Source organism: Rhinolophus sinicus, linkage group LG12, assembly GCF_036562045.2.
Source record: "Rhinolophus sinicus isolate RSC01 linkage group LG12, ASM3656204v1, whole genome shotgun sequence".
Lineage (NCBI taxonomy): Eukaryota > Metazoa > Chordata > Mammalia > Chiroptera > Rhinolophidae > Rhinolophus > Rhinolophus sinicus.
In genome coordinates this window covers 5,431,243-5,459,091 of record NC_133761.1, presented here as the reverse complement: position 1 = coordinate 5,459,091, position 27,849 = coordinate 5,431,243, and positions in this window count along the sequence as shown.

Below are 27,849 nucleotides of genomic sequence, written 5' to 3'. Positions count from 1 at the left end.
GGAGACGGTGGTAAGGGTTTAGGAGGCCAAATTTAAAGCCTAGTAGGCATACTGAGGATACAAATGTATAATTTTTGTACAGTGTTCTTGCTTAAAAACGAAACAAAACTGAGTCTCAGATACAAGTTTCATGGAGTCTGAATCCAGCATGTCTGGTTTTCTACGTTGAGAAACTTAGGGGAGGTTACTTAACCTCTGTGCCCTCCTTGTCTGTAAAACAAGGGTATTAGTAACAGGTAAATGGTTATTGTGGGAACTAATGACTTACACCAGTGCCTGGCACAGGGTGAGTTCCCTACAATTGTTGGTAATGACGTCACTAGGACCAGGAGGATAAGAGTGGTGGTGACAGTGGTGACTTACCTATTCACCAGCTACAGTTACCCAGTCCCTAGGGTAGGTCAGGTGCAGTGCTAGGCACTGGTAATAAAGAGAAATAAAATATAACACTACCTTCAAGGAACTCCTATCAGCCTACTCATTCATTCACTCTCCTGCACATCCGTTCAATTGACTGATATGCACCTATTAAGCACCTACTACAACCAGCACAGTGTTAATACGCACTGGAGAATATACCAAATAAAAACAAAACACTATCTGCTCACAAGGGCTCATAATTACTTCATTTATTCACCTATTAATTTGACCTGCGCAGACAGAGCAATTTCTCTGCCCCAGGCACTGTACTGGGCAATGTGATGAACATTTCTGGGGCATTTAGTCCCAGAAAACCACACGTCACAACTGAGAGTGACCACTTACTAACTTCAGCCAAGTCACAGCCCTTCCTCAGCCTCAGTTCCTTCATCTGTATATTGGTACCAGTTTCTCCACTCCAGGTACCTCAGGCAGCCTTTGTGAACCATACATGAAAGAGTAGGTGGCACAAATCCGTTACATAAATGTCCCATGTGATGACAGCATGACTACGTAAGTTGGATATCTGATGGAACAACCTCAGGATTCAGGATGCAGAGACCAGAAACGATGAAACTGCCTCGGAGGACCAAGGGGTCATTCCCTGGCTGTAGACGACGACGGTGATGACAATGGGAGGTGATGGGGATGAAGACCATGATCCTAATCATGGTGATAACAAGAATGGCAGACCCTTGTTAGACAGCATAATATCCAAAATGAAGTTTTTAAAACCAGAGAGACCTGAATTCAAACTTTTCTATACCACCTTCTAGCTTTCAGGCTTAGATAAATTGATTCATTTCTCTGAGCCCTGGTTTCCTCATAAGTAACCAGAACCACTTCACAGGGTTTTGTAAAGGTTACCTTTACGATGGAGGCACATTGCTTATCACTCTGCCTGGCACATGGGACTTGGTAATAGGCTGCTATTCATATTATTGGTGCTGTAGCAAACTGTTGGTGTAGAAATTACATAGAAATGACTACACTCCTCAGAAATGACAAAAACACATTTTGAAAACCAAGATTAGAAAGAACACATAAAAGAGAATACTTCGTCCAGTGCAAAATGCACTACATGTAAATAAATCACAGAAATGAAGAAAAAAAAAATGGTTCAACTATAGTGAACATAGAAATGGACTGTTTGGAAACACAGTGTAGAAAATATAGTATAGAAGAAACAGAAAACACATGAACTCCATCCAGTGCAGAACTGTGGCACAGAAATGTAGCAAAGAAACGGAGCAAAAATAACTTCAACCCAGCTTTCCAGGCCCCGCAGCATTTCTACTTCGACTCCACTGACTACAGTGCCAAAAGGAGCTCCCTGCTTCTGCATCAAATATTAAAAATAACCTCACGCTGTCTTTTGCTTTTGATGACACTACAGATTAGGAAGAAACATGAAGAAACTCAGTGTCTCGCAGATTGCTATTAAAACAGTAACAAAATGTAGACTGCTTTTAATTACTCAAATTATGATACAGGTCCTACTGCAGTAAAACAAAACAAAACAAAACAAAACAAAACAAAACAAAAATACTGTCAGTATCTCAAGGAAAGTTTTGACATTGCAAAGGAAGCCCACGCCTGTGGGGTACAGAGGTGAGCGACTGCCCATTCTGGCTCTAAGCACTGTCGTTGGGTCACAAGCTCCAACAGCTGTGGCTTTCTTCAAACCTGACAGTCTGGAGTCCATGCCCCTATTGCTCTGGTTCCCAGAAAACTTTGTTTATGTCTTCATTGTGGCAATGTTATAGAAAAGATGTTTTGAAATATTAATTCAGGTTGCTTTTTTCTATATATCTTGTAGCCATTACCCTTTCCCACCATTTAGGTGGAAGAATAAACTCCTAAGCGCACTGCATTCATGGAAGAGAATTGTGTAGCCTGGAGGAGACCGAGTCAAATTCTTCGCTTTTAATTCCAAACAAAGGTGTTTCAAATATATGACAAAGAAATAAGCTTGACAATCAGGCTTACCAGGGGATCACGGGAAGCTTACAGAAAGAGTGGCCTGGAAGGCCGTGGCTTTGTATGTTCAAGACTATCTTTATTTTCTCCTCATTTTAAAGCCAGAAATGAAATTCAATATTTCCTTTCATATAATGAAAGTGTTACTCTTTTGGCTGCTTACATCCAGCCTTGCTTTTGAGAAGTATGACATCCATCTACTTCCTCTTCTTTTACACGTCACCAGCTTATTCTCTCTGAAAGCTTTGGACTTTGTGAGCTTCGAAAACTTCACCTTTTTGTGACCAAGTGTGTGTTCTAACTTGTATCATACATACCATCTTCCCTTTAAAACTGAGAATGTCTCAACCAATATTTATTCACACATTTTTTTTCTCCTGTTAATACTTCCTGGAATTCCTGTCTTAAAGATGTTGAAAATCTACTTCTAGCCTTTATTTCTATTAACTACATTGTTATGTTTTCCTCTTTATTCCTCTTGGATGCTTTCCAGGAGAGGTCCTTAGCCTTATATTTCAGATCAATAATCTGTTCTTTGACTATATATGTTCTGTGCTTTTACCCAGATATTGAACCTTTATTTCAACTATAATTTTTCTGGCCAGTCTGCCCAAATTTGTATTTCTTTATAATTGTCTGTCTTTGCTTTTTGTTACAAACATGTTCCCTTATCTCTTTGAAGATAACATAAGTACCTGTTCTGCCTAAGCGTGACTTTTGGCCCACTCGAACTAGCTTTTCTACTCTGTTGTTTTTACTTTGTGGAAGTTGTACTCCTCGTGTGTCTCGTGGTGGGTGCTGTTCTGTGAACTCATAGTTTTCTGGTGGAAATTTGAATGGGGGCAAATCCCTCTCTGCTACCCCTGTCCCCAAATTACTGTGCTTCTCAGGGATGTGCCTCGCACCTCTGAACAGAATCATGTTCTTCTTTAAGACATAGAGGGGGAATGAGAAGAGAAGGCTAACTGGTCTACCCGCACATGCCATTAGACATCACCACCACTCCTAGCTGCCACATCCCGCTCATCCTTGGCCAACCCATGTCTGTTGTTGCTCTTTCAGTCATGAACAATCTTGAGGTAAAAGGAAGAAGGGAGGGCATATATAAAATGAAACATAGTTTAGCCCCCCAGTCCTCTCAATCTGTGCTTTGCTGTGACACTCACTCTCCAAATACAAGACCCAACTGCATTGTCTATCAATCTCTTCATTTTTTATGGCATCTGAAGGTTGCATGTCAGGAAAATAGTCAGCACCCCGTATTAGTTGACCATCTTGATAACAACTAGAAATTCTCATCCGTTTGTTCATTTTTATGTCCTCTTATTTTCTAATTACTGGATGGTAAAGTCCAGGACACATGAGTTGCACTAAGTAATTTTTAAATGAGAACAGGAACCATAGTTATGGAAAAGATTAGACGCCCCTGCTTTACTTAAGCCCCAGTGGTTTTAAACTCTTCTCCTCCAAACTTCAGGGGTTCAGTGGGTGGGTGTTTAATGTTTCAAAGTCCCTTAACTATTTGAACTACCTGCCCTACTTATATCTGCTTTACATATGGGGGTTTCATGTAAGATCTAGTTCAATAAAAGTTTTCAAGGTTAAAAACAAGGTTTGAAAATCACAATCATATAGTTTTTGAAGTTTACAAAGTGCTTTCATAGACGATATATCATTTGTTTTTCTCTGGACACTTTGAAGAATGACTATAATTTGACTATAATGACCATCATTTTAGAAAGGTGACTCTTACAAGGTCACATGGCTAGCAGCAAGTAGCCAAGCTTAGACCAGCAGCCAGGTTTACCTAAGTGTAATTTCTTTTTCTACACCTGATGTTGGCAAACTTTTTCTGTATAGGGCAAGATAGTAAATATTTTAGAATTCATGCGCTATACAGTCTCTGTTACAACTACTATACTCTGCAGTTGTGGTGTAAAAGCAGCCATAGACAATACATAAATAAATGAACATGGCTGTGTTCCAATAACACTTTACTTACGGACATTGAAGTTTGAACACTGATCAATTTTCATGTGTCACAAATTCTTCTTCTTCTTTTGTTATTTCAGCCATTTATGAATATAGAATCTATTGTTAGCTTGTAGGTTGTACAAAAAAACAAGCAGTGAGCCAGATTTGGCCAATGGGTCACTGCTCACCAAGACTTCACTAGTGTGATTATAGCAGGACTGGACGTACAGTAATTAATGAATATTGACAGGGCAGCCCTCAGCTTGGTTCTGGAAGAAACCCCATGCTGCAGTTAAATGGTCTTGGTTGGGAAAATTAGGCGCAATAAAGAGAGTAGGAAAACCAGAAACACTGAGGCAAATGGGGCTTTTGGAGGTAACAACCACTTTAAAGTTGGTTTACACTATTTTTATTTTAAATAATTATTGGATTATCACATGATCACACATACTTATTCATGTTCTCTTCATGCAAATGAAGAAATAGGGTGTTGAACATGGTCTAGTAATATGTCTGAAGTCACAAAAATAGTGTATGTAACCAGGATTCAACTCTAGAACCAAAGGAAACCAAAATTCCTGTGCTTGGCCACTGTACTACATTGCCTCAAATGGATGTTTAAAAAGAGAAAAGAAATCAAGTAACGACTTTGTGAGAACTTGGCATATTTTCAGGGAAGATTCTCATCAAAATCTCTCTAAGATTCACAACTTAGTATGGAAACAGCAGTGAATCTCAGCTTAAAGCCTGAAATCACTTGGGAAAAAAAAAAATGTCTTGTGCGTTATTTTTAACAACAGTAAATTTCCTGTATCAAATGCTTGGAGCACCGTCCAAAATTCTCAGTCTTTTACATCTCTGGACCCAGGGTTGAATAATACTATCTGTACAGAATTTATGAGGAAAGAAAACCCATCTTCAGGTAAAAAGAATATTACCTTTTCAGCAAAAGGAAAGAAAATGCAATTAGAAATGGTAGTGTTAGTTTGCTTTGTGTTTTTTAAACTCTGTTTTCTCTAACACAAGGCGATGGGATACAAATCTTTTGTTCTCAATTCACAACACCAGCAAGGCCTTATCAAGATAAGAAGGCCATTCCTCCTAATAGGCAATTCACTATGCATCCCAAGATAAGCTTTACCACCCATGTTTTAGGACAAGGTCATTCTTGCTTTCCGAGTTGTCAATTGCCAGAAAGACACAGTGCAAACAGAGCTACCCCATTAGGAGAGCAGAAATGTGTTGAGACTTACAGTGGTTAGAAGAGGAGCTAGTAAGTACACCTGAATCCAGACCGTGATTCTAAGTCCATGTTTCTTTTTGGTACCAAGAAAGAATAATATTAAAATCCTGACCACAGAGTACCAGATGACGGAGAGACTGTCACACACATACTTCTGTCAATCTTCCGCTAGTTTTCAGAGATTGGTTAGGGCTGCGTTTGGAATAGAATTACTGGTATTATTAACTGGCTTTATGGTACCAAGTATGTAAAGCAGAAAAAAAACAAAAACCTACAACTCGATTCTTTTCTACCCAACATCCTTCATCAGAACTGCAGAACTCTAGTTCTGCGAGGAAGCTCAGCTCATCACTTCTTTGCTTCTCCCTCCAAGGAGAAGGGTGTTAATTTGATTGGTTAGAGTCCAAGATGTTTATTGGGCCGAGTATAGAGGCAGGAGGGGTCTAAAGATCTCCTACGTAGGCATGGGTTCCTCAACTTCCAAACTTCCACTGCCCCCTGAGAAGGGAACAGTAAGGGGACATCCCTCCTGATGCTGAATGCTGGCCATCTTCCGCTCTCTTTTTCTGGTGTCTGTCCTTCTTAGTGACAAACAGACCAAAGACCTGCGTTTCCACAGCACTTCTGGTGGAACCATCTTTCTTCTGTTTCATCCTTCTCTACATCTGGAGAGGGACAGAAGTGCCACAGTCTCTCCCTCTCCTGTGTTTCTGTGCTGTCGCTATTTGGTGTTGTCTCTATGATATTGGCTGGAAGACGGTAAAATCATGGAACTCAGGCTATGGATCAATAAGAAGAGTGAAGACCCCCTAAGACCTTGAACCCAGGCCATATACTTTGAGCCAACATTCCAGAATTCTAATAAAGTGGAGTTTTGTGTTCCCCGTCAGGTTATCTTGCCTGTTTGCCCATCTGTCTTAGGGATTTCATAGGTAGACTAAAATGATGTAGAGCAGGATACCAGAATTTAGTTCCCAGACAATAATATTAATACAATAATTAATATTATCAAACATTTTAAGAAGACTTTGCTCAATGGAGAGAGAAACTCAACCATACTAAAAGGAGAGAGATTACATAAACAGTAAGGGTGTGGCATTTTTTAACAAGTTTCCTTTTTCCTCAAGTATCTTTTTTGGGTTTCGCCTTATCCAGAATTCATTTCCTACCCATCCACCAAAGAAAATCTCTGGAATATGGTTTAGGAAATCCAAGTATTGTACGGATGTTCATAAATATTTTAAAAATGTCCTCAATTGTTTTCTTATTTACAAAATTGAATTTTAAAAACCTGCTGAACTAAACTCGTAATTATTATGAGGATGAAATGCAATAAGAGGTTGGAAAATGCTTTGAAAACTGAGCAATGATACAAATAACAGAACATTTAAAATAATAATAATGTTGCATCATTATATAACCCCAAATGCTGTAAGTCTAACAAATAAGAATTGCAGTATAAAAGGAAATATGGAAAGTTAATTCCACCTCCTTAAATAGGAGACTTTCTAGCTCCTTAGTATTCCTTCTCTATAGTTTCACCATGGACTTTTCAAATCTATTTAATTTTTGCTTTGAGGAAGTTGTTAACTTATTTGGAAGAGGGTTCTTTAAACATATACCCAGCATCAATGTGTCCAAATTATTTCATTCTTGTCTTGATATATTTTGTTTTCCTCTAGAATGGGGGAGATTGAGATGCAATCAAATAAAGAAAAAGAAATTACAAGCCTTAAAAAAGCCGCTAACTTGCAGAGGGTGTCAGCTGCTTTGGGGAACCTTGTTCTGAAAGTCAAGGAGGAGAATAACTTTGTATTCTCTCCTATCAAGTCCCAAATACTAATAATACGTGGTCTGGATACCAGCTGCATCAGAAACAGACTAAGTGTCATGTGGGGCACCCTGCTCACTGCGCCATTTGTCATGCAAGGCGGCCTGCGGGGTCTCAGCTCCCGCTCCCCACATAAGAACACAGGATATGGTGAGGCCAAAAAGGAACACCCACAGAGCCATAGACAGGGGAGTCATACCACTATAGTCTCACTGGTGGCACTACAGTCCCACTGGAGGCTGGAGCCACACGACCTGCAACTTGCTGTCTGCTTTTCTGCCTGCCAACCAACCGACTCCCCAATCAGCGCAGCCGCGGTAGTTATATCAGTGGCCAATTGGCTAACCGGCCACAGCCGATGGCGGACCAGACTCAGTTGATGGCCATCCACCACCTGAACCAGCACTCCCCCAACGTGAGGCCGAGAGCCTAGAAGCTGCTCTTGGGGGCTCTGGCCCCACACTAAGTTCGTGTTCTACTCAAGAAATATTTTTGAGTGTGCACATTTTTATTTCTTGCTTCAGTGCAGATGTTCAAGACTCTAGTTTAAGATTCTAGTTCTGCCCTAAAATAGATGCAATGCTGTTGAGTATAAAACAACATCAACTATAATACGAGGCAGTCGGCTCGGTCCTCACACACCTGAATGCCACAGTGAACTCACCACCTACTCTGGACTGAATTATGTCCCCATTCCTATGCTGAAGGTTTAATGACCAGAGGCATTGCATTTGGAGATAGGACCTGTAAGGAGGTAATTAAGGTTAAATGAGGTCATAAGGGTGGGGACCCCAAACCAATAGAATTGATGTCCTTATAAGAAGAAAAAGATACACTGTCTCTCTCTCCCCATGTTCATGCACAGAGGAAAGGCCTGTGAGGACACAGCAGGTCTCCTGCAAGCCAGGGAGAGGGACATCACCAGAAACCAATCCTGCTGGCACCTTGATCTTGACCTTCCAGCCTCCAGAACTGACAGAGAATATCCACCCAGCCTGTGCTGTCTTGTTATGGAAGTCCAAGCAGACTAATACATCATCCCTTGCTGAGATATTTTCATTAACCTCCTTACAGGCCTTGCGGAGTGACAGAAGCTGTCCATGAACAAAGAAAGGAGGAGGATGCATTCTAGGCAGACATGATGGAATGCTTGGGAACCTCTCGTCACAAATGCAGAGCTGGCTAATGTACCCACATTGGCCATCATGTTAGGTAGCGTCAAGTGACGTTTAGGATGAAAATGAATAAAAGTAGAATGAGTTATTCTATACTTACAGAATCACAAAGGGTGAGAGGGGACTTCCTACATCATACCGCGGTCGGTAAACTAGACCAACAAGCTCTGGTAGGCAAACATTAATTCTGTTTTCATTGTTATGTTGTCACTTATGGGTGTGTAAGCTAAATTTGTCCAGTTAAATTATCTTTAATGTAAAAATAAGTTTAAAAATGAGCACACCCACTTCTAAGAAATTGGCTGAATATTGCTCAGCTTTTAACCAGCTGTGTCCAGCTCATCACGAAGGTGGAAATCAGATGAAGTCTATTCTCTGAAGGTTCTTGATTAACTAGAAAGTACAAGATGGTCTACTCCAAACCCTGACCCGACAACAAAGACAAGCTGTAGGCGATTTGCTGGCAGACAGAGTCTAACAGACAGATCAAGGCGGAAACAAAACCATCTGAAGATTCTACAAACTCAGAGTGAAGAGACTTTATTAATGACTTAGTTCAACCTTCTCCAACCACAGATGAAAACACTGAGAAACATGGAGAGGAAGTGAAATGCTCCAGGTCAGAGATAAAAAGTGACCCGAATCTGGAAAACTGGATGTATTTAAAAATATGAAAATTACAAATATTTTACTTTCAACAAAATGTAAAAGAAATTTGCTAATCACCTCACTTCCTTTATGACAAAAATTAGTCCATGTGTTGTTTAACAGCTTTGTTGAGATATAATTTGTATACAATTTACCCTTTGAAATTATACAAACCTGTAATTTTTAGTAAATGTGTACAGTTGTGCGACCATCACCCTCCCCCTACTCCTGGGCTATAAATCACCACTTTTCCTTGTTGTATTTAAAACTGATCTCAGATATAGGCAGAAGTCTTTCCCCGCCCCAATAGTTTTGAATAAAATCTATCTTTATTTACCTTTTTAAGTAGTCTCTGGTTCTCTGGTTCTCGCTCTCTTTGACAAAGGGGAGAGACTGAGGTTGGAAAGATAAATGGTACCCAGACTATGAAGGGGTTTGATCCATGGGGCGCTGTAAGAGTGCTTCCTGGAGGGGTGCTGCCCGCTTTGAGGGGCTCTGCAGGGCTGTCTTCTCCCGGGAAGCACTTGTAAGAGACCCACTTTTCGCACTGCCTTGCAGACTCATTCTGCCCTCTTCCACTGTTACCTTGAGGACAAGGACAGTGCCGCCTCTACACGAATAGCCCCTCTAATAAAAGTGTACCCCAAATAGTCCCTCTAGCCGCTCTCTCTCATGTCCCTGCTTATTTCCTTTAGAGTATTTTTTATAAGATGAAATGACCGTATTTGCGCACTTACCAATGAGATCAAATGTCCTCCTATTTTGCTTGCCTTATTCCCAAGGTGTAAAGGGGACCTATCATGAAGCCCTGGATGCTATTAACTGAATGCAGAAATGAATGTGTGAATAGGAGGGACTCAGGGAAGCAGGGCTGCCCTACGGAGAGGACGCACTGCTTTGTTCTCTCAAAGGACTTCCTGGCCCAGGTGTATCAGCCCTAAATGCCACCCTATTTGGGTTTTTCATAACTGCTAGACCAATAGTCAGGTTAAAATTGGCCCATCCTTAGAAGTTGGTCCAACCTTGACCTTACCACACTGTCATATAATTAATTGCCTATGAATCTGCCTTCCATGGTAGCTGGAGCTATGTTTTATTTAACTTTGTATCCCCAGAACTTACCACAGCGGCTGGCACAGAATAAGTAATCAGTACATATTTTGTGAGTAGATAAAAGAATGAACAGCAAAAGGACAGCTCCCTTGCTCTACTTGCCTGAACACTTTCTTGTGCTGTGCTTGTGAAATACGTGATACAGGTTAAGAACGTGGCTTTATAAAGTCACAGACGCTGGGGCTGAATCTCCGCCCTGTTCCTTTGACAAGGAGCATGGTTACTGTATGATAACTAAGTTATGGTATCAGTTAATGTCCAACCAGAGAAAGAGAACCACTTTTGCACTTCCAAGCAAAGAGGGACTTAATGCAGGGTAATTAAGTTGGAAGGTGCTGGCAGGGCTGAAGCAGACAAAGAGAAGAGAGGGTGGGTGGTCTCTCTCAGCAAGCTTCTACCATCCCGGGCCAAACCTGTGACCTGGGCCTGGGCCACTGCCACCGCCACTATCGTTACTGAATGGTGCTGCCACCACAAGCAGAACCCAGAGCCGTCACTTACCCTGAGCTCAGCAAGCCTCACTCATGCAACTGGGGCCCACAGCCGCCTTCCTCAACACCCCGCTCCTGGAGGACACAGAGCAGAAGTGGACAAAAATGGCCCCTCTTTCCTTCCACCTTTGATCTCCTTCAGTGCCTCCCACTGGTGAAACTACTGTAAGCTCTCTGGCCCTGGAGCCTGGGAGACAGAAAATGGGATTTCTGTTTCCAGCCCAGTGGTACAGGCTGTCCCCCACGGGATCTGGTGTGGGGGCTCCCACTAACGCTGATGGTCTTCAGACCACACTGGGAGTTGTGAGGCACCTTTCCAGGATACCGTGAAGGGTGCCTGTCACTCTGAAGACTGACAACCCGGCACATCTCAGACATGCATTTTCTCTCTGAGATTTGGTTTCCTAATGAATGAAAGCCAGTTTATCTTCCCTAGATGGTAAGGAAGCTTCTACCATCAACTTCAGGCTGCCTCACAATTGCCCAGAGTGCTACAGAAAAATAGTGTCTTCATGTTTCTACCCCAGAGATTCTGACTCACTGGTGTTGATCAGGACTCATTTTCATGAAGCCCCTCGGTCGATTCTCTTGGGCAACGAGGTTGGGGAGGGAAGGAAGTCTTGTCTGTCTCCGACTATGAAGGTGGGCCGTGAATCAGGCAGCAGATAAACATCTGTCACAGTGCCTGCTGCAGAATAAGGTAAGTAACTGACTGCTGTTGTTAGTGCGGTAATTACTAACTTTGAGATGATGCGAGTGGAAATGCTAGCCCAGTGCCCGGCCCACGGTCCCCAATCGACAGGCTGGCTCTCAGTGGAACGTCAAAATTACTGTGATTGATTGGTTGGCAGCACATGTATTTTCACTTTGGCTGACTGCAAACAATAAAATAGCATTTTAAATGATCCATACGACACATTCAACACATAGAGTGTGGAAGTCCATGAACAATGTCAAATCACACTGAAGGCATGGTGCCCATGGCCTCTGAGGCAGTTAGTGGGAGGCCCTCTTCCCAGGCGGCTGAGAAAGAAGATATCTGCTCTGAGCCTTGTTGGATCATTTTGGCAACGAAAGGGACTCTGGACAATTCAGTGTATGCGTGCTTTCGGTCTGATGGGTGTATATTCTTCCCATTTCACAGGCCTGATCTAAGAAGCCTGCCTGCAGGGCTGGGTGTCTTTACAAAACACTACAAGGTGTAGTTTCTTTTTTTCTTTCTCTGCTGACTAGTGTTGTTTCTTAGGAAGAATGTTTTGAAGGCTCCAGATCGTCAAAGTTGGTGGGTGGGTTGGGGGGTGTGGGCTAGATCAATCTCAAGAAAGAGATTTTATGTTCTGTGCTTTAAAAAAAAAATCTCTCGAGTTTCTCTGAGATGACAGATATGAAAATGTACCCTGTGAGAAAAAGTGCTTCATTAAAAGGCATTAAGAAATAATGAGATGGCAATAACACCATCATGTACAAGATATTGTACAATATACTTAAAAGGGGGAGAAAAGGAAATCCTGTAAGGAAACGCAGGGCTGGCCTTGGGCAAACTGCTGAAACAGAGCACGTTCTTCTGTGGCAGGTGTCTGATCTTGTACCTCATTATCTTCATGAAGACTTTCTCCCGCATTGCCAAGGCCCGGTAGCTACTAATATCTCAAACAGATAAAGAAATAATGACGGTGTCCACACTGCAAGCTTTGGAGCCAAACACACAGGCTTGAATCCCAGTTCTCCCAACTGTTTCCTCACATCTGTTTTCCAAAGTATAAAATGGGCTTTAATGAGCCAATAAATGAAGTGCCTGAGAAGTCTGCTAACTCTCAGGCCTCTTTATTTACCCTTTAGCTTGACTCTTCCAGTAGACAGAGAACCTCAAACAAGTAACTAACCCTCTCTGTTGCCAATCCCCTTGTCTGTTCAACAGGAGGGACCACCGTGCCCTCGTTGTATCACCAGTTGTGGGGAAAGTCAAGGATATGTGGGAACACTTGGAGCACCGATGGCCACGGCCATGGAAGGCAATGGCACCCTCTGTTTCATTCACTGTTATCTGCCCCCTTGTGGGAAAAACAAGGCTCATAGTCACTCTTCTTCTACAGTGTGTACTAGCGACCCAGAGCCCTGCCCGCTGAGAGCCTCCTCACTGTAGAACAGCAGATAAAGGAAAGGTTAGCCTGGAGGAAGAATCCCTCAGCAGTGGAGGACTCAATCAGAGGAAGAATTTCCCAAGGTCTTCAAATTAGCCCAGGGTAGCTGATGCCGTCAACCATATACATCTAGTTAGGGCAACTCCTGACACACGTATTTTTCTTTAACTGGTTTCCAAAGATTTAGCATTTGAAATTTCAAGCAAAGTTCAAGGCAGCCATATATTTGATTATTCTCAGGTAAAACTCTGAGAAGGTAGTGTCTTAGATAACAAAGAAACGGAGACTAAATAAACACATAAAAAACACAGATTTATGCATTTCTTTTAAGATCCCCTTATCATAAAAGTTTCCCCAAACTATGTTGTATGCAATACCTGTTATGTGTTATGTAGTATAATATTGAAAAAAAAAAAAAAAAAAGAAAAAAAAAAAATATATATATATGTATATATATATATATATATATTCTGTGGTTAAATTAATTTGGGAAACACTGAATTAAAATAGTCAAATTTCTGCAGAATTTTTCAGAGACTTTGATAGGCTAATGAGCTTTGTAAGTCTATAAGAGCAGTTAGAGTATTCAGCAGTCCCCACATTTATTTGGCTAGTGAACCTTTTCCCTCCCAGGATTTCACTAGGACACTGTGTCCCTAAGAAAGTGCTGCTCAGAGTGTGATTTCTGAACCAACAGCATCAGGTTAACCTGGACCTTCATAGAAATACAGACCCCCAAGCCCTATTCCAGTCTTCCTGAAACAGATTTTAACAAGAAACCTGGGTGATCTGAATACATACTAATTCTCAGAAGCACTGTCTCACACTATTGCAAACACCAGTTATAAATTATAGAGTAGTGATGACCACAGGGCTTTCTGGGGGTTTCTTGCAAGTACTGTGTTTCCCTGAAAATAAGACCGTGTCTTATACTAAGGTTTGCTCCAAAAGACGCATTAGGGCTTATGTTCAAGGGATGTCATCCTGAAAAATCATGCTAGGGCTTATTTTCTGGTTAGGTCTTATTTTCGGGGAAACACGGTATGTAGATTGAATAATAAGCCTGTTAAATGCTAGAGGTAGAAACTCCCTTGGAAATTATCTCTTAGTAGTAGTATTAATGGAAAGTTACATGGAAGCCCAACATAAGAAGGGAAAATAAGCAGATCTTTTCAGTTGAATCCAGGAGTGGTTCCTTCTCTCCTGACATTCCTGGTTCTCCGTCTGCCGAGTAACCCTTTAATCTGTCTTGGACAAGTTAGTGTTATATTTGGAGACTCTACCATTCCTTTGTATTTATCGGAATGTGGTTTTATTGGATTATTCATTGGTTTGCTTTGTTTAATCAGGCACTTAATTTGATTAGACTCAAACTGCAAACTCTAGCTTTTGAGTGGTAGCTCAAATTTCTGTTCATTTTTTTCTTCTTAGCTAGAATTTGTCCCACACTTGTGTAGTTCAATAGTCAGCCAAAAGATTGGCAGAGTTTATACTTGAAATTTCAGGCTCCCCTCTTGTCTCCCTCCTTTCAATTATTCTCCCTCACTTTCCAGTCAATGTGGTCACCCCAATCTCTGACCTCTAGGTCTACAGAACAGAAAGATGGTAGATGTCATTTGCTTTTGTTTTTAGGTTTTTCTTTTCTAATGTTTAAGTGAATGTTTTGTTTTGTTTTTATAGCCTTCCAACTTGGCACTGGCTTTGGTCTGCCCTCAGGGAAAAGCAGAAAAACAGGTCCCTTCCTCCACTCCATCTTTTTTTTCCCCTCTAGAGTCAGCCCGCTTTTGTTCCCTGTCCAGTAACTCTAGGTCATGTTTTATTCCTCCCGCCCCCATAGCTGTAGTTTGTAGACTGTAGTTTCTGTGAGGGCATCATGTCTGGTAGAAGCGACTTAACTTTACTGCAAAAAAGAACCTCCTTCTCCTGTTCTTTCTCCTCTATAAATGCCTGAAGTAAAGTCTAATCTTCTAATTTAGTCAAATAATTACTCAAGAGTTTATTAAACCACCATTTTGTATGCAGTACCACGCTACAGTGTGAGCAGGTGGGGAGAGGACAGAAGAAGTTCAAAATATGATAGAACCTTTAGTGTTTCACTCTTCTAAGAGTTATATTGGCTTAATATTTCATCTTGAACTACTGAGATCCTAGGTGGCAAGACTCCTTTCCAGGGAGACAGGTAAGTGGGACTCTATCCCCAGCTCTACCATTAACCACGTACCCTTGAGTGCTTTCTCTTATCTCTCTAGGGTTCAGTTTTCTCGTCTGAAATTACAGCTGTCATACTAGGGAATCTCTGATTTCCTGTTAGGTCTAATGTTCTCTCATTTTAATAAAGCAAAGTAGCCAGTTCTTGGACCCCAGATGCCTGGAGAGTTGTAATTAGAATTTTTTTATGTTCTTGATTTTTCACGTTCAGCATTATTAAACTCAACATGATACTGTGAAGACACTAAGAAGAGGTTTTTCCTCCTCAGCACTTAATATATAGCACGTGGGATCTTCTTCTAATTGGGTAGGTCACCCTGGAAAACCTCTCCCACTTTCACAGGGTGAGAGGAAGCATATAGACCTGGGGGACTGTACACATATGGGAACAAATTCAGGTAATAAACCTAAGTTCATTTAGGAGGTGACCGCAGCTCAGGATTTAAATACAGCTTAATTCAGTTCCTCATGGAAAGCAAGTTTTGAAGTCTGAAACATCAGGGTCTGTATCCTATTCCACCACTTAATAACTGTATATCTTGGGCAACTTATTTCAACTTTCTAAGCATCAGTTTCCTTGGGTATAAATTTGAAATAACCACCCCTAGTTTACAGAGCAGCTATGATGAAGACACAACTAGTAACATATGCAAAAACACAAAACAAAACCAAAAACCTAGTATGGTGCCTAATGTGTAGTATTTGCTCCATACATAGTGGCACCTCCCCCACATGGAGCTCAGCTCTGTGCAAGCTCAAAAAAGGAACAAAAGAGAGCCCTGGCCCCCAAAAGGTTTGAAGTCATACTTAGGGAAACGGACCCTCCAGCCTGGTCAAGTCCCAGACGACAACCTGAGAGACCCTGGGCCAGAATGACGCACCTAAGCTGATCCCAGAATTCTTATTTTCATAAATTTATGAGATCATAAATGTTTATTGCTTTAAGCTGCTAAATTTGGGAGTCATCTGTTACATAGAATCACACAAGTATCATGTTTCCCCAAAAGTAAGATCTAGCAGGACAATCAGCTCTAATGTGTCTTTTGGAGCAAAATTTAATATAAGACCGGGTATTACGTTATATTATATTGTATTGTATCATATCATGTCATATTATATTATATTATATTATTATATTATTATATTATATTATATTATATTATATTAATATATTATATTATATTATATTATATTATATTATATTATATTATATTATATTATATTATATTATATTATATTACATTATATAAGACTCGGTCTTATATTATAGTAAAATAAGACCAGGTCTTATATTAATTTTTGCTCCAAAAGACGCATTAGAGCTGATTGTCCGGCTAGGTCTTACTTTCAGGGAAACACAGTAATACAGACACCAACCACCAGTTGGTGGAAAGTTGACTACATCAGTCCCCTTCCCTTCTGGAATGACCGGAGTTTTGTCCTAAGGAGACATACCGATGCTGGCTATGAGTTTGCTTTTCTGAACCCAAGAGCCTCAGCGCCATAATCTCCTGGGCATTATGGAATGCTTGACTCACAGCTGTAGAACCCACGCAATAAAGCATTTGATCAGAGGACCTTCTTGTCTGCATAAGAGGGGCAGGAACAAGCCCATAACCATGGAGTCTACTGATCACATCACATACCGTATTTCCCCTAAAATAAGACCAGGTCTTACATTAATTTTTGCTCCAAAAGATACATTAGGGCTTCTTTTCAGGGGATGTCTTATTTTTTCATGCACAACAAAGTACATTTATTCAAATACAGTCATGTCATCTTCTGGAACATCGTCATAACGTACTAAATGTGTCCATCTGCCTGACGATCTTCACTGGGGCTTATTTTCAGGGTAGGTCTTATTTTTGGGGAAACACAGTACTTTCTTATCCAACAGTAGCCAACTATAGATTGCTGGGCTGGCCCACTGAAAGCAGAGGCCAACTTGGGAACAATACTCTGCAGGGGTGGGCTGCCGTCCTTCAAGATGCTGTATATGCATTAAATCAGAGACCTTTCCTGTGTCCCAGTGGGAAGAATATATAGGTTCAGGAACCAAGGGATGAAAGTAAGAATAGCCCCAATTTCCATTTCTCCCAGTGACCCACAGGGAGCTCTGTGCTCCTTGTCACTGAAACTCTGGGGTCTATAGTGTTTCAAGCCATGGTCAGCAAAGGTCATACATACTCTCTAACCAGGAAGTAACAGGTGTCCTTTTAAACAGCAAGCTACTGATACTTCTAGGTGTTTTTGGATTTCTTGTGCCCAGAGACCAACAAACAAGAAGGGGAGTCACCATTTTAGAAGGGCTACTGATCAGCAGAAAAAATATACACCTGCTTTTACACACTGGGAGCGGGAAGAGGTGTGTGGAGCATGCGATCCACGTGGGTACCTCTTGTATTCCCTTGCCCCCTGTAACTGTGAGGGGACATGTGCAGCAGCCATGGACAAAAATCTGCGGGGGGAAATTGATTACCCTTCAAAATGAAGGTTTGGCTCACCCCACCAAGTAGTCACCAAACTCACACAGTTAGTATCAGAGGATGAGGGGAATTTAGAATCGATGGTGATGGCGGGAAGCGTGAGCAGCACTCATAGCGCAAGATCAACGGCAGCAACTGCGGCTGCAGTTAGTCCCACTAAGCTCCTTCTTCCAACTTTCCTTTCAGGAAAAGAGATGCCTGGAGAATTCACCTGTGAGGCACAAGACATGGGCTGCAGCAGCCCAGAAAGTCTCCACTAGGATCTCCTTCAAGTATAATTGCCGCAGGAAGCACAGTTGACTGACAGCCCCAACTGCCAACTCTTTGGAAGAATGAGTGAGCATGGCACCGGTGCCAATCTCTTTCTCCCTTTTCCATTGGACAGTCTTGGCTCAGCTACTCCCCGTGACCCTGGTGAAGACTGTCTCAGAGCAGTAGCATGCACTGAGACCCTTCCTCCCTTCCTTCCTTCCCACTTCCCTTTCACAGGCATCACACATGAACCCTGGCCGCAAGGTTCACCCACCTACACCAGCTCCCTTACTTGACCGCTCACTAGCATTCTCCCCGTAACCACAAATCTTTAACAAGTCCATTCCATCCTGCATCTGTTTCTTGGATAACCAGAACTGGAACAATCAGCTCGCCATGTTCCATTAGAAATCCTGAGGAAATTTTATTTTGATTTTTACTGAGTTTATAAACTGGTTTTGGGAGAACTACTATATTTACTATATTGACTCTTTCTGTCCAGGAAAATGTTGTCTCTCCATTGACCTAATGTCTTCTTTTATGTCCATTAACAAAGTTTTGTCATTTTTTTTATGTAGGACTTTCATATTTCTTCCTAGGTTCATTCTCAAGCTTTTGCTAGTTTTGTTATTATTGTCAGAGGAACTCTTTTTCCTGATAAGTAATCAGTCATTTATTACATTGCATCGTGATAGTCTGTTCACCTGTCTTCATCCAATTGAATTTCTTGAGGGCAGAAACTGGGTCTGTGCTATTCACAAGGTATCACAAATGCTGAGTACACAGCTTGTCAAATAATTGGAGTTCAATAAGCTTTTGCTTGATTAATTATCCAATAAAATAATAGGTGAAGTATGTGCTACCAAAAACTATTGTTCCACCATTAAAAGGAAAATGTAGTGCCCATATTTTCACCAGATGTTTTTCCAGCCTTTGGAACTAATCCTTTTGCTACAGGGAAAACTGAATACTAGCTGAATGAAGTCCAAACCATATGCTCCATAAGGCACTTATTTTCCTAAGTACTAGAAACAATTCTGAGCCTTCTTAGGTCCTGTGACAAAGTGGCTGTTCTAAGCAGTGATGTTTTCATGCTCGCCCATTCCTCTAACTTCGCCAGTCCTTTACTGTGGCCGAAAATTCTCCTTGAGAAGCCACTGTTCTTTATCTTCATGTCCAAATTTTATTCATCATTTAAGACTATTTAATTTGCCACTGACACATTAACCTCAAGAAGCTTTTTATCTTTCCCTAAGCTTCAAGGAAATGCTTATTACTCTTCATACATTTCATAATTGCAAATATAGGCAATTATGAAATGTACACTTATAACTAATATAAACATGCATGTATATGTATATATTAGCTAGTTTCCATATGTTCATGAACTATTTTATTTTTAATAGTATAGAAAATTTATCAAGTTAAGTGAAATGAAATGAAATGAAGTGAAATGAAATGAAGTGAAAGCTGACAAGAGGTCCATAGAACCATGCCTCATTCCATCACTGTCCAATCCTCAAGTGACGGAAAGTCCAGTAAGTGGAGAGGGTAAAGAACAAACTTATAGTAACTGAACTTTAGTAACATGTCAGATTAGGTACCTTAATATATCCATAAGTAAGGATAGTAGTAAGAATATGAACTTTAGTAACATGTCAGATTAGGTACCTTAATATATCCATAAGTAAGGATAGTAGTAAGAATATGCGATAACACATTGCACTATAATAATGGCTTTTGCTCATTGAATCACTTCCACATGTGAGGCATTTTACTTATATCATCTCATGTGATTTTTCACCAACTTTACGTAATAGATGACGTTCTAGAGATGCCAAGATTGAATTGCCAAGAAGTTCATCCATTTGCCCAAGATAAGTCAGATAATCAGTTCAAGTGTTGGATATCGAATCCAGCCCAGTCTAATCTTAATCCCCACACTCGTAAAGCACCCTCGGATACTGGCTCCATTTGATTAAAAGGCTAAAATATAAAGGATTCCAGTAAGTGATAAAATATCTATTATGCCATGTCCCACACCTTTTAAGTAATGAGTGTTAGGGGAGTATTAATTATATGTATCAGCCAGGGTTGCACGTCACTCAATTGCTCTCATCACACGCGGGTATAATGTGAACCAGGCAACAGGAGTCACCCACGTGCTGATTTCTAAATGTGACCAACATGCAGGATTCTCTGACACCTGAGAAGTATTCTACACATACAACAGAGACGGGAACAAACACATGCCCTCTTAAGACAACCTGCCTATTTTCTTTTTTCCAGGTAATCTATAATCTAGAGATTTGCCTCTTCCTTACCCACTGTCGTGGTGTTCTCATGTTTAACTCACGATTCTTAGAAAGTTATTGGATCTCAGGCCCCTAAGGGATGTTAAAAGGTTACCTCGCACAATCACTCATTCAGTGATGGTTGTCTGCACCATCCTTGACAGGTAGTCTGATAAAACTATGCTTGAACAGCCACAGTAATAGGAAACTACTAACCGTGGCATCTTGCTTCTAATTATCACTAGAAATCTCTGCCTTTCAAGTCTCAGAGAACAAACCTGTTTTTACTTCTGTTCTGAGGTCCTTCAGATAAGTGATGTAATGCTATCTTCCGCCAACTCTGCTGTAAAGTACTAAAAGCTCCCTCTGGTTGAATATCCCCACTTCCCACTTCTTCTAATTTTTTATCTGACAGGTTTTAGTCTGTTCCCCATCCCTTCTCATATGGTCGCCCTATCCAAAATGGGCCAAACTGTTGTATTAAATACAATAAGACAGATGTGCTTCTTTCAGCTCGTAACAGGCTCGAGCTGTTAGTTCCTTCATCATTTTGCATATCTAAGGAAATACTTTCAATGTTTAATCTGGTCAAAAATAAACCGATGTGTGTGTAGTGAACATGTGTTGTTTGCTTCCCCAGCATCCTTCCCCACTTTGTGAGGTGATGGGCCCAGTTGTTATTAGGGGATTCCATGTGGTTTGAGTTAAGCTCACCGCCCAGTCCTAGAGAAGGGGGCCATGAAGCATGCCTACGCCATAATAGCTGGCCCAGATGTGGCTCATGACGTAAACCAGTCCAATCAGAGTGAACTTGGTGACTTCACTGGCCATACTCCGCATGGTCATTTTTGTGCTGGATTTGGACCTAGTAGGACACAGCCTGAGAGCTGTGACGAGCCACCTCGTGACTGACAGCCTCCTAGCAAGTGGAATCAGCACAGAGAAAGCAGGGCCACTCCTCTGGGTGGATGAGTCACAAAAAGGCAATACATTCCCTTCTGTGGTCAGGTCAGTTTCAGTCAGGTGTTTTGTTACTTTAGACTGAAATAACCCCAATTAATAAAAGATTGCAGTACAGTCAAGATCTTGGGAAAGCCTACTAAAGGCTGTTTGCCTTGGTTCTGATGCAGGTTTGTAGGTGATTTTCTGGGCCGAGTTAGACATTGATAAAAATGGGAACTTCCATGTCCATTATCAGAGGAAATCTACATGACTTGTCCAAAGAGGCCTTCAGGAAAACTTCTAAAAAAAGACATTAATTAGCACAGACATATTAATAACGGAAGTTAATCCTGTCATTCCTTTGTTGATGAATCAAATATATAAGATCGGAAAATGTTACAGGGAGGCCACAGTGGACGGATGCTGACGAACTGGAGAATAAAATCGCTGTTCCCTTGGAGCCTAACCTGGTACCTCACACTTAATATGCTCTTAGAAAAGGTGGATTGAATGAACAATGAATGACTGAATATATTACCCTACAACTCCTCATTTTTCCAAACCTAGAGTTTGGGAACCAATACATATTCAAAGACAAAAAAATGAGTAAGATCTTGCCCCACCCACCACCACCATGACCAGGAGTTTTATAATGTATTGAGATGGTGATTCCCCATGGGAACCACGTGGATGGTCTAGTGGGGGTGGGAGGGAGCGGTGCCCCAGCAAAGAGGTTGTTGAGAAGATCCAAACACAGTTACCCACGATACACCAAAGCCATACCCGCAATGCACCCGTGTGCTCAAAGCCCACGCTCACCTCCTAGCACTGTCATACATCCAATACCACAGATGCCTGAGAAAGCAAAGAAAATGAAACTGATTTTCTCTCAAGTAGAGCATCATCTATCTGCTGTTGCAAAGCTCCAGGCCCAGTGTGAGTCACAGCAACAGCCCCTGGCAAATTACATCAGCTTACTCCGACTTAGAGGACTTAGTGAATGTTACAAATGGAAATAATAAACCCAGAGGAAATATTATGAAAATGAATCTGTAAACATTGAAATTGAAAGTAATCATGAACAAGTCATAGCTTAGACTAATGAAGAATAAATTATGCTGGAATGCAGATCCGGCTTTGTTCCTCAGCACGACTACAAAATATATATATATATATATTTGATGAGCCACTGCAAAATTGACCTCTGAACCTGGCCCTGAGTACAGGTCAACCAGTTGATTTGGAAAATAATAAAAATATTAGTACTTCTTTGCAGGAACTAACCATTTCTTGATCGAAATCTTTCTCACTTTTTCTTCCTCCTCTATTATTTTCTGCTCAAAAACAATAAAGGCTTGTTAAGTCCTGGGGATGCATGTGACCCAAATTTGCTGACCTAAATGCCAGCATATAATGCCCCCCACCCCAAAACATATGGCCAAATAACAATTGTGTTTTTTGGAACCAGTCTTTATTTCTTCCTCATTATCACAATGTCTTTTTGTTTCTTCTTCTATTTCTACTTAAATTGCAGTTTTAATTCAGTGACACCATCTTGTGGGCCAGTTATTGGCATTATCTGAAACACATTGTCTTTTGAATCTTTACTGAATGGATCATTAACTTTTGAACTTTATTCTGAAGGCTTTGCCTTGATTCTATATGTTCCCGTTTGCATATCTGAAATGAATGCTATCCATGCATTCCACCCGCCCAACCTTCCAAAAGGATAGTCAAATTTTCAAAGAAAGTCTGTGTCTGCATAGACAGGTTACTGAAGTCATGTTCCCCATCCTGAACCACACACCCACAGCCACATAAAATCTGGTCTCTGTCCCTTTTTGTATCATTCAGATCCTTGGTCTTGAACTACTCAGCCCAACCCCTCCTGAGCCAAACTGACTAGTTTCTGTATAGATTTGACCTTGTGATCTTTCTATTTTCATCATCTTCTTAACCCAGCTTGCAGTAGCCAATCTCCAGGGTGGCCTTCAATATTTCTTGCCTCCTGATTTCCATGTCTTTGAATAGGGTATATCTAAACCAATACTGCAAAAGTGTCAGAGTGTGACTTTCATGGGTAGATCATAAAAATCAAAGTGGTTTTGGCCTTGCCTTCTCTAGGGTCACTCAATCTGGGAGATGCCAGCTGCTGTGTGTGGGGATGCTCGAGCAGCTCTATGGAGACATCCATATGCCACGTAACTGGAGCCTCTGCCAACACCCAGCCATACCCTGTCAAGCACGTGACAAGTCATCGTGGAAGGAGATCCTCTAGTCCCAGGCAAGCCTTTAAACGACCGCAGTCCCAGCCCAAATTTTGACAACAATCTCTCAGGAGACCCTCACCCAGAAGCACACAGCTAAGCTGCTTCTGGATTTCTGACCCACAAACACAATGTGAGATAATACATGTTTAATGATGTTTTAAGCCACTAAATTTGGGAGCAATTACATAATAACAGATACCCAATGCAGGGGGACACTTTAGGTTCTGCTTATCTTATCTTCAACATTAGCTTTCTTACTCAAACGAAGAGGAAAAACAAACAAGTAAACAACAATGTAGGCATTCTGTTTATTTGTCAATAAATATCAAATAACTAGTATGGGTCAGGTATGATAACTTCAATAAGTTATATTAGGTATGTGTTACTACTTATCAACTGAATTATGGGAATAAAATTGTACGTATGATACAAAGTTTTTATGAGAATTAAATGAGAGAATGCACATAAAACATTTTTCAATGCCTGACACATAGTTGACACTGAATAAATGTTAGTAATAAGAATTAGTAATAACAACAATGATTATTATTTTGTTGATGTTATTAATTATTATTCTTGTTTTTATTAGTTCTTGTGCTCAGGCCATTAAGTTGAGCAAGGTCCTGGCAGGTACCGAGCAGATCGAACCCACGTCTATTTCATTCCACTTTCCCTGCTCTTAATAATCTAGTGGTTGTAACTGTATTGTGTACTATTGACCCAAGCACTGTACTGGACATTTGGGATAGAAAGGGAAATAAGCATTCTCCTGCCTCAAGCTCTTATAGTGAAGTAAATAAAGGCAACTTGTATTTTAGTAAATGTAACCAATTCTGAAAAGCGCCCGGATGGAAATCCACGCAGCGTGGAGTGAGGGCGCAAAGAAGAAAGTGAGCAGTCAGCTGCTTTGCCTTAGTTCTGCCTGGAGCCATTGCTGCCCCAGGCCCTTCAGAACCTCATCTCCCACCCTACGCCTTCTAACCCGCCTCCTCACGGATTTCCCTCCGCCCACACCAAGCTTTTTAATCCCTGATGTGCTCTCCTACACTTGGACCACTCACACACTGAAATGCTCACTCCCAGTATTCAGAACCCAGCACGCTGCATGGGGGACTATGGCTTCTGAAAGGGGACACTTCTAGGCCTGCGATGACAGGTTTGGGCACAAACCTTGGTGACTGCCACCTGAGCCCTGTGGCTTGCTGCAGCATGGCCTCCTGCCTTGGTCTCAACCTTGGGTGAAGGAAGGAGATGAACAGCTCAATAGCAGGGAAATGGTAGATAGTTACCCCTCTACCAGTAAGACCTGGCGTAGGGATTATCGTTGAAGTCTCACCTTGGCGGGGGTGGGGGGCTCTCTTTGTAAGACCACATAACCCCCAAGAACCCTCCTCCAGAACCTCATTGTTGTTTAATCAAATTTACTTTTCCTGCCATAAAGAGAAAAAAGGGAGTCCCTTCTCATTCTTCAAAGGGGATAAAGCCCAGAAATGGAAAATTTTAATTTAGCAGTAAGATTCCATTTTCAATCTCTACAGCATCCTGGAGACACAGTGTGCTGAGCCAAAGCGTTTCCATGCCCGTCAGTGACAGACCCTGGTCTACTGATCCTCTGGTGGCCAATGATCATTGCAAATGAGAACATCCGCAAACATCATTTTCCACTGCAAACTGCTCTCCGCCCAGCTCAACCCCAACTGGTCACTGGACTCAGAACTATAAAATGGATGTGACAGCAGGACAGACTGAGGTGTGGGCTTTAGTGAGCCCTCCACCACTATCCAACCTTTAACTACAGATCTGTCATTGTACCCCAGGCTGTAAAATTGTCAGAGGAGCAGATTGGCATTCAGAGTCCAGAGGACACAGAAAAGGATAGTGGTTAAAATGGTGGGGGTAGGGGGTGGGGGGAGAATCATTTCTTGTGGTGTAAACTCTACCAATTTGATGCATGGGATACTGACAGACTATAAATATGGAACTGCATGATGTCACTTTTATAGGCATTTTATGAGTGTAATAACCAGGAGAAGGATTGCCCATGACGGAAACGATTGCTTTGGTTGGTTCTCTCTCTCTATCCTCCTTTTGCATTTTTTACAGATAAATGATTTAGCTGTTTCTAGTTATATGTAAATATATAAATATGCTGTTTCTGTCCTTTGGAAGACAGCCAAAATGAATTTGAAATCTTGCCCCTTTTTTTGCTGTTTTTATACTGATTAATGTGTTTTTATTGCAACCCATTTATACTCAATGATGCAGCCAGTAGCACAATTTGAAAGATGTAAATGATGGTTTTTTTATAGGTTTAGTATTTTTTTTAACCTTTTATGTATCATGGGGAAAAAGAAGGAAATTATCAGCCATGCTTCATTTTCTAGGTTAGAAAAGAACAGTTTACAACACTCTTTCTTAATTGAAAGCTGGGCTCCTCCACCATCCTACTTAGTTCCTTAAAGCCCATTCCGACAGCCAAAGAGGTGTTTGAGCAAGTCATTACCACACATGAACGCATCGACTTGGAAACTGATTAATCCATCATGTGAATGTCTGCAACCACCCCAAGCAGACAACGAAACTCTAATGACACCCATTGCACATGATAAGCGCTTTCAATCAATGCAAAGACCTCAGTGAATCTTCTTGGAGTTGGTTTTGTTGTGCCACGTAGTTTAACAAGACTGAAGATGTGACTAGTGAAATCAAGCAAGGTATTATTATTACTTGTGCCTAAGAGTAAAATTGGTCTGCGATACTAAGTGGCTGAAGGTAAGAGAGTGCGTGTTCGATGTGATGTCCCAAAACATTGCTTTCCTCACTGGATGTAAAACCAAGCACCTCCCCCCTCTCTTTTCTCTTCCCCCTTCCCCTCCCTTCTTCTCTCCTTCCTCAGTAGCCAGGTCTATTAACACTGTCATAAATTATATTTTGGATGGTATATTCGAAAGAGCAGCTACACATATTACTCCTTTATGGCCAATTTACAAGAGAGGATTTATCATTCCAAATTGCTATCTCCAATTTTATTGACGAGGAAACAGATGAAAAGAGTTTAAAAGATTTGCCCAAGGTCACAAACAACTAAAGGCTGAGACTGAGACTTGAACCTAATTTTATAAAGCATAATGATTCTCTTAATTAAATATTATCATCTCCATTTTATTGAAGAGGGACACAGAGGAAGTAAAAAATGTTGCCAAAGATCACTCAGCTATTAAGCACAAAACCAGTAGTTGGATTCCAAATCTGTCCAGATGAGAATTAGATTCTATTCCAGGATTAGGGATCTGAAATGCTGGATTTTGATAAACACAGATCATTCTCTGATCCTTGAGTGAACATGTATATCGACAGTTGTTACAGAAGTATTGACTGCTGCCCCAAATGTCATTTATTTTCTTAATTGTACTAGGTGGTAAATAATAAAACCAAGGATATGAAAAAGACATAAAAAATTAAAGGATTCCTCTAAAATGCTAAAAATCTTGTGAGTGAATGGAAAAGTCTGAATATTTTCCTTACCTCCTCTTCTTTGTGATTTTTTTTAAAGAACTGAACAATACTCTATCAGATTTCACAATTAATTTGAAGTAGAGCACACAAGTTCATGCGATGATGGTATAAAAATACATAAATAAATGTAAATTATGGGTCAGGGGAGACCAGCTGTGCCCTGATCACAATAAAGGGCATCTTAGAGCAGAGTGGTGCTGGTGGACGGGCAGGACAAGGGTGGAGTACCAAGTTCAGAATTTAACTAAAATATATGTCAGAATTTGGCATTTGATGAAAATAAAATTACAAATCAGGAAATAATAAAAAAGTGATTATCGAAAAAATTGTGTTAGGAAAAATGGTAGTGATTTCAAGTAGAATATTTCAAACCTTATACGTAAATAAATTTCAGATGGTTCAAAGACTTATTTTTTTAATCATACAATTACTTAAATATATATGTATACATATTGTACACACACACACACACACACACATATAAAATCTTAACATACAGAAGGCATATGGCAGAAAATCCAGACTTCCTGAACATTTGATAAGTTTGACAACTCAAAAACAAGTCTGCACAGGGACGAAATATAAACAATGCAGAAAGAAAAAGATTTGTAAAGTTAAGAGCAGAAATAAAAGGTCTGTTTCCTTAATATATAAAGACCACTATAAATCAATAAAAAGGACCTTCAATGGAACATGTGAGCAAAAGATGTGAAATTACTGACGTTCAAAGAATCAAAATATAAACAGATCTTAAAACATTTAAAACATATCAACTCACGTATAAAAGGAGAAGAGCAATTAAAAGTACAGTGACAACATTTGCCAGCTCTGGATAGGAAGATTCAATACTTAGGTAACATACTAT